Here is an 11,396-nt window from a genome sequence, read left to right as displayed (position 1 = left end):
ATGGCGCATATACATAGATATAGCTGTATGTGTGTGTATGAGCCGTCCGGCAGCAGCTCAGCCCGAACACACACAACAGCCAGGATAGATAGGAATGTAGAGTTTTTTTGTTGCAGATTTTCAGACTCCCTTTAGGTGATAGAGATCAGCATTAGAGGAATAAATACTTCTTACCCATGTAAGAAACTGTCACAGCGGAGGGCAAAGAGGAGGGTTGCGGCTGCCTTGCACCCGACGTGCATTTTGGCAACGCCTGCCTTCGTCTTTTCACTTTGTCTTTCCTTTTCACTCCTTATGGGTCTTTACAATGGTCCACAGACCAAATACATTGCAAAAGATAAAATTCACTTTGGAAAAAAGTTTTGTGCGTACTTTTTTTTTTTTTTTTTTTTTTTTTTTGGGGGGGGGGGGGTTGCAATACTAAGTCAACGCATGGAGTTTTTTCCACCTCACTGTTCCAAAAATCCATTTACTATACGGTGCCCAGATTGGGGACATATCAGATATTAAACTGATAAGAACAGATACTGGCCTTGGAACAAAATACTATGTCAAAAGACAGAAATCACCAAAAATTGCTAGGGAGCGTTCACACTACCGTCGGTGTCCGACATGTAGTGTCCGCTCCTAGTGTCCGCTCAAAATCTGTCACGGACACTAGGAGCGGACACTAGCTGTGTCCGTGACACCTGTCATTCACTTAAATGGGCATCGGGTGCGTTCTTTTGCACTCCGTGCCTGTCCTTCCCTGTCCGCAAGTGAAGATGTCCGACTTCTCAAGCGGACAGAAGAACCCTACATACCGGTTTGTACCGGGATGCTAATGAGTTCTCTCGCAGCGATGGGGGCGTCCCCATCGCAGGAGCAGCGATGGGGGCGTCCCCATTGCAGCTCGAAAACTCACCGCAGCGCTGCCTCTCCGGTCTTCGGTGTCCTCCCCTTGCCTCTTCAGCGTCTGTCGGACGCCTGCGCAGTATGCTCTCTGTTCGGCGAAGATTGCCGAACGTACTGCGCATGCGCGAAAGTTCGGTGCCCGCACTATGGCTGGGATCGCAATTTCGCGCATGCGCAGTACGTTCAGCAATCTTCGTCGAACAGAGCGTACTGCGCAGGTGTCCGACAGTACGCTGAAGAAGCAAAGGGAGGACACCGAAGACCAGAGAGGCGGCGCTGTGGTCAGTTTTTGAGCTGCAATGGGGACGCCCCCATCGCTGCTCCTGCGATGGGGACGCCCCCATCGCTGCGAGAGAACTCATTAGCATACCGGTACAAACCGGTATTTTGAACGAACGGCGCGGCGGAGAGCACTTCCACAGGTAAGAGACGAATAGCCTTTTTAAAGGCTATTCCGACGTGGTAACTAGAAAAAAAAGTGTTTTAGTGGTAGAATCCCTTTAAATATTTATTGAAGTGTAATAAAAAATACACAAATATCAAGTAGTAACAAACAATAATATATAAGACAGGGGGACCAAAGCTACCTGAAATCAATGAGGAAGGTCAGAAAAAAAATCATACTGAGAGTGGACATCAATGGTATCATGGGTGATGTGAATGCTGCTAATGTGAACTAATCAAAAGACAAAAAGTCTTAAAGGAAGTGAAAAAAAACCCAGCAGGATCACATATACATAAAACATATGTCCAAAAACAATGTAGGAATATAGATATGAGGACTCTGAAACTGCACGGATACATAGTAAGTATAAAGGTATCCAAGTAAGACAATGTTATCATGATACACACTGAGTTAGTAATGTGTACACAACATGCTAGGTAAGAATGTGAAAAAGACATGAGCTAAAGAGAGGCTTAGAAAAAGGCTAAGCCAAATTAAAGTATCAAACAGTAAATAGATCCTAATGGAAATATGAAATACAGATCATAAGACCTTACCACACAGAACACACCCCGACATGCGTTTCACCAGAATGGCTTCGTCACAATGGCCACAAGATAAATGGCCGCTTACACAGTATTGGGGTTCCAATACCCGGACCCCAGGATCTGCTGTTTGAATGAACCGTGGTACCTGCGTAAGCGCTGTGGCCCCTTCTATTTGTAATTCATCTCATAGCAGCCATGTAATGTAACTACAGCCTTGTCCTATACACATTGTAAGCCGATGGGTGGTCAGGTAATGGAGGGGGTTTACTTCTCACCCAGACTACTAAGGTGGGTGAGATGAGAACACTCCAGAAGGAACGTTTTTCAGCAGATAACTACTGTCTGCTGAGGGCTATTTCAGAGGGTTTACTGGGCTGGATTTTTAGGAATGACAGGTAGGTTGGTAGTGGGACCTGTCATTCCAGCCCCTCCAGTCCACACTTTGGGGATGTTCCGGCAGCGACTCAGCTGCATAGAGTCTGCTCATCAAGGAGGCTTAAGAAGTCAGCTCCAGCAGCAGACTGGGGGCAGAGCTTGGCTGGAGAGTAAACAGAGAGGTCATATTTTTGGAATTTATACTCACCTACCTGCGATCCTTATATGGAAGGAGTCGCTGCCTCCTCACTGTCCATAGGACATCTGTGTCTCAGCACAGGTGGTGTGATGTTGTGACATCATCACGCTGCCGCCTATGCTGAGAATTAGACATTCAACTGTGTTCTCAGGGTCTTGAGAACTGCAGGCCTTATTTGGCTTGCAGCTTACAAGACTGTTAAGTCGCGGGATATTTTTTGTGACATTTTGCATAATAGCCTGATCCTGTCTGCTGTATATTCTGATATGCAGAGCTAACTAATAGAAGAAAGGGGATGGGATTCAGAGCTCCAAGCAGAAGTGGACAATGCCAGAACTCAGAATCTTATCCCTTAGCTGCTTCTGCCTCTTTAAGGGAATCTACCACCTCCCTCAATCACACTCCACTTTCACCACTGTGTTACAGAGCACATTACAGTGATAAACAACATACCTTAGTTATGTATGTCACTTTTGTAGATTTGGAGAAAAACAACTGGGGGTGGGGGCTTCTCTGGGGCACTGATGTCACTCAGATCCCTATCTACCATCTCCTGCCTACTCCATCCCCTGTAGTGAGAGATGGTTCCCACTTCTCATCCTACTTGAGCAAAAACATCAGTGCTCCAAGGACTAAAGGCCCGATGTGAGTGACATTATCACATTGCGCCTACAGCTCTCGGGGCCGGAGCACGCAGAGAACCAGTGGTGAAGCAGGAGCTGTCCTCGGATGTCTCCTGCTTTATCATTGCATTCAACTCTCATCTGCAAACTCAGAGATGAGTTGAAACCGGGACATACCTCCCGCCAACTAGAACAGCAGGGCAGGACGCGTAATTCGGAACTGTTCTACTGAATCCAGGACGGTTGGGAGGTACTGTATATACTTGGTTATAAGCCGACGCCCCTAATTTTACCACAAAATCTTGAAAAACTTATTGACTCGAGTATAGGGGGGGGGGATGCAGCAGCTACTGGAAAATTTCAAAAATTAAATTGGACACCAATAAAATTACATTAACTGTAAACTAGCTCTGTAAGTGGAAAAGAGGGTTAACAAAAACAATATTAGCAACCAAGCTAAAACACAGAAGTTAAAACCCTTCAAATATTTTTATAGATTTGTATACCGGGCATTTTCGGACACAGGGATACCTAATGTTTATGTGTTTCACAGTATTTAAAGGGATTCTACCATTAAAATCAAATTTGTTTTCTCCCTAACACGTAAGAATAGCCTTAAGAAAGGCTATTCTTCTCCTACCTTTAGATGTCTTCTCTGCGCCACCGTTCAGTAGAAATGCCGGTTTTCGTCGGTATGCAAATTAGTTCTCTCACAGCACTGGGGCCGGGCTCCAGCACTCAAACATCACTGGGGGCGTCCCCCAATGCTGCGAGCGCCACTTCCATCTTCTTCAGGAACGGCCTCTTCACGCGTCTTCCTCCGGTGGTGGCGTTCAAACTACTAGGCCTCGGGCAGAACTGATTGCGAATGCCCACAGGTCACAACAAAATGGCCGCTTACTTACAGCCCGCAGTGCTGCGAGAGAACTCATTTGCATACCGACGAAAACCAGCCTTTCTACCAAACGGCAACGCGGAGAAGACATCTAAAGGTAGGAGAAGAATAGCCTTTCTTAAGGCTATAAGACACAAAGCAAAATCGGAACACAAAATAAACGTAAATATATCAGTTCCATTATGTATTCTACGCCCTATAAACACATGTCCTTACCACAAAAAGCGCAAACACAAACCACAAAAAAGGGTAAGTATGACATAATAAACACACTAATAATAAAAATCTCAAAAAATCTTTATTATAATAATTTAACACATACACAAAATAGGACGATGCAAAGAAAGCAAATGTACACATACACAAATGGGTATAATGGATGCCACAGCAAATAGTGGTCCCTGTGAATACTGCTAGTTTCCCTCATGAGCCATAATAAAGTACAAAATACACACTCTTGTATTATGTATTGAAATTCACATAGGTGAGTGTTACCATCATAAACAACTATATAGGACACAAATATAAATTCTGACTCCCAGTATTTTTATGTTCACCCCTAAGGATGAACAATAGATACTATAATATCAATGACTACAGGTCCTATTAAGATTTATCTTACTTCCTGTATACAAAGAGCGGTGTATACATTGCCCTCAGAGGTCTAGTAACCGCTCCTCCTGACGAAGGCTCTCTGCGCCGAAACGCGCGTCGGGGTTTGGGTAGTGGGTGCCCGTCCCTGGTGATCTGCTGATTACCTTCCCCATGGGTGAGTGTCTATACAAATCTTCTTGTACTTGCAACATGTCTTTCTTCTAACATATGGTGGTTACTAGACCTCTGAGGGCAATGTATACACCGCTCTTTGTATACAGGAAGTAAGATAAATCTTAATAGGACCTGTAGTCATTGATATTATAGTATCTATTGTTCATCCTTAGGGGTGAACATAAAAATACTGGGAGTCAGAATTTATATTTGTGTCCTATATAGTTGTTTATGATGGTAACACTCACCTATGTGAATTTCAATACATAATACGAGAGTGTGTATTTTGTACTTTATTATGGCTCATGAGGGAAACTAGCAGTATTCACAGGGACCACTATTTGCTGTGGCATCCATTATACCCATTTGTGTATGTGTACATTTGCTTTCTTTGCATCGTCCTATTTTGTGTATGTGTTAAATTATTATAATAAAGATTTTTTGAGATTTTTATTATTAGTGTGTTTATTATGTCATACTTACCCTTTTTTGTGGTTTGTGTTTCTTAAGGCTATTCCTATGTGTTAGTGAGAAAAATATTTATTTTAATGGTAGAATCCCTTTAATTACTTTTATATGTGTTCTAGGGAAAGGGGGGTGATATGAATTTTTCATGCTTTTTTTTATATATATATTTTTTTTTACTTTTTTCTTTTACGTTTAATAGACCCCCTAGGGGTCTTGAAACCCAGGAGGTCTGATCACAGGCACCGACGGGATGGGTAGGGTGGGCGGAGTTTTTGGGTGCAGGAGTTGTTGGGTGCAGGGGAGGGGGCGTTTTGGTTGCCTGTCTGCCCCTTCCCTGAGCTTGAGGACTGGGTTTTTTTCTCCAACTTGGAATTCAGCCTGGCTGACTATAGGGTATCTGCAGTGCTCCTATTAACCCCTTTCTGACAGAACAGGAGCACTGCAGATACCCTACATTCAACCTGGCTGTAGTCAGACTGAATTCCAAGTGGGGAAAAAAAAAAAACAGTCTTCAAGCTCAGGGAAGGGGCAGACAGACAACCAAAAGGCCACCCCCCCCCTTCCCCAGCACCTACTGCACCCCAAACCCCCATCAACATCACTCTAGTATTTATCCCCTATCCAATTGCGAATGTATTCTGTCTGGGGGGACTCCATGCGTACTCTAACCGGACAGAATACATACGCTAATGTGAACCAGGGGTTGGACCGCGTAGGGACGTAGACACAAGTCGGGTGTCAGCCTGAGCTTATGTGGCCACGTCACACGACGTGTGATGGAGCGGTGGGAGGGGGTGGGGTCTGGAGAGCAAGGGAGCACAGAGGCCCGCAGGCCCGCTGCTGACTGTGGGCGGCCGCTGGAGCAACGCTGCTGCTGATAGGTGAGTGGTGAAGCAGTGCTGTCTCCAGGGCACTTGTTTTGTGTGGAAACCACATGGACCCCATTATAGTCTATGGGGTCTGTGGGTTTCCCAGGTAACCGCTTTTTAATGTGCATAGCTTTCCATTCGGGGATCCTCAAAACCCAAATGCAGATGTGAATATGGCCTCACTCACCTACCACATTAGGCTATACAGAAGTGAAACGCTTTTACACTCATGCATCCACACAAAGCTGTCACCACTCTCCACTTACAGTATGACGAGACACCAGTATGCCCACACTATGCACTCCTAGCACACAACAGGGTAACACGGCTAGCATTATTCACTCTTCAGAAATAGGGTAACACTACAGCCTAGGGACAATTTTACAAAATTTTAGATGTAAAAAAGGTATAGTGTGTTAGAATACAAAGATGAAATAACACAAAGACAAATACATGCAAACAATGTAAAATGAAAAAAGGAATAACAAGGAACAGACCTGGTTTGTTTAAGTCTGACTGGGAGCTTCAGCATAAGAAGACACACCAATCCCAAATTCGATTGGCTCCAAAGAATCTGACAACTGAAATCATGAACCTCATCATATTTATGGATCCCTGACCTCCAAGCTACAGTCATGGCCAAAAGTTTTGAGAATGATACAAATATTAATTTTTACAAAGTCTACTGCTTCAGTTTTCCTAATGGCAATTTGCATATACTCCAGAATGTTATAAAGAGTGATCAGCTTAACAGCAATTACTTGCAAAGTCAATATTTGCCTAGAAAATGAACTTTATCCCCCAAAACACATTTCAACATCATTGCAGCCCTGCCTTAAAAGGACCAGCTAACATCGTTTCAGTGATTGCTCCATTAACGCAGGTGTGGGTGTTGATGAGGACAGGGCTGGACACTTTAAAAGGAGGTTGGTGCTTGGCATCATTGTTTCTCTTCTGTTAACCATGGTTATATCTAAAGAAACACGTGCAGTCATCATTGCACTGCACAAAAATGGTCTAACAGGGAAGAGTATTGCAGCTAGAAAGATTGCACCTCAGTCAACAATCTATCGCATCATCAAGAACTTCAAGGAGAGAGGTTCCATTGTTGGCAAAAAGGCTCCAGGGCGCCCAAGACCAGCAAGCGCCAGGACCGTCTCTTAAAAGTGTTTCAGCTGCGGGATCGGGCTACCAGCAGTGCAAAGCTTGCTCAGGAATGGCAGCAGGCAGGTGTGAGTGCATCTGCACGCACTGTGAGGCGGAGACTCTTGGAGCAAGGCCTGGTCTCAAGGAGGGCAGCAAAGAAGCCACTTCTCTCCAGAAAAAACATCAGGGACAGACTGATATTCTGCAAAAGGTACAGGGAGTGGACTGCTGAGGACTGGGGTAAAGTCATTTTCTCTGATGAATCCCCTTTTCGATTGTTTGGGACATCTGGAAAACAGCTTATTCGGAGAAGACGAGGTGAGCGCTACCACCAGTCTTGTCTCATGCCAACTGTAAAGCATCCTGAAACCATTCATGTGTGGGGTTGCTTCTCAGCCAAGGGAATCGGCTCTCTCACAGTCTTGCCTAAAAACACAGCCATGAATAAAGAATGGAACCAGAATGTCCTCCAAGATCAACTTCTCCCAACTGTTCAAGAGCAGTTTGGCGATCAACAATGCCTTTTCCAGCATTATGGAGCACCTTGCCATAAAGCAAAGGTGATAACTAAATGGCTAAATGAATTCAGCGGCACTGTCGGCTTAGCCGATCTGTGCCCCGGGTGAAGAGCTTTCGGTCCAGATACCGTAGCTCTTTACAGTCAGAAGGGCGTTTTTGACAGTCTGTCAAGAACGTCCTTCTCCACAGCAGCGCCTATCGCGCTGTACAGTGTGAGCGGGGAGGAACGCCCCCTCCCCTCCTGATAATACTCGTCTATGGACGAACACTATGAGCAGAGGGAAGGGGCATTCCTCCCCGCTCACACTGTACAGCGCGATAGGCGCTGCTGTGGAGAAGGACGTTCTTGACAGACTGTCAAAAACGCCCTTCTGACTGTAAAGAGCTACGGTATCGGGACCGAAAGCTCTTCACCCGGGGCACAGATCGGGAAAGCTGACAATGCGCTGAATTCAGTGCACTGTCGGCTTTCCAGCAGTATATAGAACTGGCTGTGTCCAAACCCATTTGTGGGGGTCTACGAGTACCAACATGCCTTAATAGCTGTCACCAGGCAGCTGTTCCTGCGGATTCCTCCAGCTTTCACAGCAGGGATGTGTTTTTCATTGGAAAGAGGTCTATAAGTCGCTGCCATGTATTTACTAAAGTGTCCTGTTAGGGTATGTTCACACAGCAGAATTTGGTTTCCACGTGTGAACATTCCATGCGGCTAGCCGCGACAGGATCCCGATGCAGTGAACCAAGGTATGCCGATGCAGATTTCCGCTTCAGCTTAGGCCCCAATGAATGGGCCTATTCAGGAGGGAGTCTCACACCGTGGCGGAATCCGCGGCAAGATAGGTCATCTTGCTTCTTTTTTCCACTACTAGAGGAAAAAAAGAAGCGAACGGCTCCCATTGAAGTTAATGGGAGCCGTTTTGGCAGGCAGATTTTGAGGCGGATTCCACGTCAAAATCCGCTGCCAAAAAACTCTGCGTGAAAATACCCATATAAGTCTCAAAAACTGTTGTTCTTCTACAATACAGAAAGTACAAGGCGGCAGCGCTAGTCTACCACTTTGAATAACTGGAGATTGTGTTCTATAGAATAATGATTGTCATCCTCTCAGATGTTCAGGTAGGTCCAGGTCCCTTTGTCAGGAGGTGCCAGTGTTAGACCGTGTAACATGCCTAATTGACCCATGAAATGATAATGACCAGGTGTCTATTAATTCACACATTTCTAGGGAGGATGATAGAAGAACAGAACAATGAAGTGTATTAGAGAAAGATGTTCCAGAACTGCTATGGGCCACAGAAGCTGTTACTGCAAGGACACGTCAAGAGAGATCAACTGGAAAATATAAGGTTCTGTACAAAAAGTAAAATGGATTTTATTGGGGGCATTTTCTTCACTACTTACTACTTCTTCCAATTTCTTGTACAATGGTAGTTTTTCCATGAGACCCCTGGTGCTCCTGCCATTTATCCAGTTCACAGTAGTTACTTTTCTTGGCACTTGTGAGATTATTACCAGAACTGTTCACCTGCCTCCATAGTAAGAAAGATGAGATGGAGCATTTCTAATTGAAAGTAATACAGTCACTGTGTCATTCTTCTCCAGGTCACAATGAAGTTCAGACCTGTCACTGCCAGTAGTCTTCTTAGCGTCGTGATAGCTTCCTCTGTTATAGGACTATACGGTATCCATGAGGGTTTTGGCTTACTTCCCTGATATGTTTGTGTTTGACATGACAACTTCTACAAGATTCTTGTATCAAGTTTGTAAAAACAAAACAGAAAGTTCCCTAGTGTTTTATCCAGTATTCCATGGCTTGCCAGATATGTCACTATAATGCACAAACCTGTATAAAAAAAATAACATCATCACACAGGTTGTTAGTGTTGGTTTTGCTAATAAGCCACCATTACCACCATATAAACCACCATTACCATGCTTGGCTGCACAAGGACAATTGCATCTATGTATAAAATCCTTTAATGTGACTCGGAGGGGTCAGGACAGTATACAGGGAATGGCGGGTATGACGTTGATCATATATCATGTTATTTACAAGGATTTGCCAACACTTGCCAGGACTTTCACTGATCATACTCAATAGAAACCTGCCAATTTCATCAGGGCAGGATGATCGTCTAATTTGTACAAGGGTGCCCTAAGCTTATGTAAATTCAAGATGCTACTTCATTTGCCTGCTATGTGAAATTATTCCTCCCACTGTTTACACGTTGTTGTCAGCCTGTTATCTGTCTTCAGGTTGGATTACTCACTCACTTCTCTGTGGAACTGTTATTTACTCTTCTTCCACCCAGGCAAACAGGTAAGCTAATTGCAGTTTGCTGATAAAGGCTCAGGCAGTGTCAGTTATCTCTCTATGTAAGCAAAAAGATAACTCCTATAAAACAAAATGAATTCATCAATGTGCACGTTCCTGCGCAACCATCACAGTTAGTTTTGGTGCCTGATGTGCTATTTAAAGGGGCGTTCACACTACCGCCATTGTCTGTCCCAGGGTTTACATCTTAAACCCCGGGGAAACTGGACCGGGGACGGCTTGGTGGTCGTGAGTTTCAGAACCTGTTCATTTGAATGGGTTTTTCAAGGTAACCGCTGGTGTTCGTATGCAATTTTTTTTGAACGAACACAAAGTTCTGCATATACGACTTTGTGTCCATGCAAAAAAAAAAAAAACGGTTTCCAGGCGGAGAGGCTGCATACAGATACCAGCGGTTACCTTTAAAAACACATTCAAATTAATATGTTTTAAAGTTCACTGCAGGCAAACCATTCCCTGTCCAGTTTCCTTGGGGTTTAGGACGGAAACAATGTGGTGGACAGCGGCGGTAGTGTGAATGCCCACTAAGCTAGAGTCAGAGCTCATAATCACAACCTTCCTCTGCTCCTGCCTGACACCGCCCTCCTGGCAGTACAGAGCCTAAATTACATATCAAAGATAACATCATAGATTGCTCAGGAACTGAATCAGTGGAGCAGCTCCTATTAACAGATGCTAAGAACTAGAGTTGGTAGAGGTGGAGAAAGATCCTCTTTAAACAGTGAATGTAATGCTATATAGTGCCACACTCTTCAGCATTTCCTCTGTCCTATGCTGCCCTCAGATACAACAGCACTAAATGCCTGTCAGATCCTCTTTGTACATATGCATTAAAAGGGGCGCTATCACTGGGAAAAGTCATTTTTAACTAAGAACATACTTGCATAGTCTTTAGAAAGGCTATTCCGCACATAACTTTTATAGGTAAATTGCCTCAGTAGTTTTTGAATGAGCCCCTTTTTATCCATATGCTAATTAGCCTCCAGGAGCACAGGAAGTTCTCATCGAGCACTGTCTGCTGTGTGCAAGGAGATGAGTCATCAGCAGCAGCAGCCTGTGCAGTACACACAGCAGAGAGTATGCTCGCTGAGATTTCCTGCGCTCGCTGAGACTTCCTGTGCTTGCTGGAAGCTAATTAGCATATTAATAAAAAAGGTCTCATCACTGAGGCGATTTACATACAAAGGGTACGTGTGGAATAGATTTTTCTAAAGGCTATGCAAGTATGTGCTTAGCTAAAAATGACTTTTCCCAATGATAGAGCCCCTTTAATTTGTAAGTTGCTAACATAAAAAACACTGTGACAAATGGA

The 11,396-nt window shown here is 44.4% G+C and overlaps 1 pseudogene; it reads right to left on the bottom strand.

The window, feature by feature from the left end:
- Window positions 1-432: 432 nt before the first annotated feature.
- On the bottom strand, window positions 433-559 carry LOC142190761 (U2 spliceosomal RNA; annotated as a pseudogene).
- Window positions 560-11,396: the final 10,837 nt, after the last annotated feature.

This window comes from Leptodactylus fuscus, chromosome 1 (assembly GCF_031893055.1).
Source record: "Leptodactylus fuscus isolate aLepFus1 chromosome 1, aLepFus1.hap2, whole genome shotgun sequence".
NCBI lineage: Eukaryota > Metazoa > Chordata > Amphibia > Anura > Leptodactylidae > Leptodactylus > Leptodactylus fuscus.
Note: the sequence above shows the minus strand (reverse complement) of the source record. Positions and strands in the feature narration are given on the sequence as shown.